This window comes from Marmota flaviventris, chromosome 3 (assembly GCF_047511675.1).
Source record: "Marmota flaviventris isolate mMarFla1 chromosome 3, mMarFla1.hap1, whole genome shotgun sequence".
NCBI lineage: Eukaryota > Metazoa > Chordata > Mammalia > Rodentia > Sciuridae > Marmota > Marmota flaviventris.
This window is the reverse complement of record NC_092500.1, coordinates 128796835-128797641: the sequence shown is the minus strand read 5'-3', so window position 1 is coordinate 128797641 and position 807 is coordinate 128796835.

Genomic DNA, 807 nt, shown 5'->3' with positions numbered 1-807 from the left:
GCCGGGGGCTGCGGGCCGGGCTGGAGGAGGGGGCTGGTGGGGAGGTGCTTCCGGGGCAGCCGGACCCCTCCCCCGACCCTCCCCCTCCCCTCGGCGCCCTCCGCCCCCCTCCCGCGCGTCCCTCGTTTCCTGCCGGCGCCTGTTGCCATGACGACGCGGCTCCCGGGCCTCTGCGCTCTAGGCCCTAGGTTTTTTCCTCTCTCTCTCTTTCTCCTCTTTTTTCCCCCCTTCTTTCTCTCCGAATGCTGCTCCTTGGTTGGGAGGAGAAATCGAGAAAGTGCTGGCCTCTAGTGGGGAACTCACCTCTCTGAGAGGAGAGGGAGATGGAGAAGGGAGGGAAGTGACGTGAAAGGGGGAAAAGAAGGTATTTTCTGGAGCTTCTGGGAATAAGGGATAGAAAGAAAGGATCAAAGGGACTAACTGGAGTGGGAGAAAGCAAGCAACGATCCTAGAGAAACAATAGTTTGGGGGAAAGAAATAAAGCAGAGAAAAGAAGAGAGAAAGAAAGAAAAACTTGAGGGAAAAGAAGGAAAGAAAAAGATTGAGGGAAAAGAGAATGTTGATTGTTTAATCCCTCTCAACTCCAAGAAGGCGGGAAAGAATGCTGCGCAGAAACAGTGAACCCTTTAGGAGTTAACATTCAAAAGCAGCAACTTGCTTTGAATAACATTTAAGTCAGCAATTTCAGGGATATTTGTATGCATATGTGTTCTTAGATTTAAGTATATATGTAGAGGAATTAGAACGGCAAAAGCAATGGAAAAGGCAGGGTATAAAGAGATGTAGAACAATGGGGTTGTATTTGGA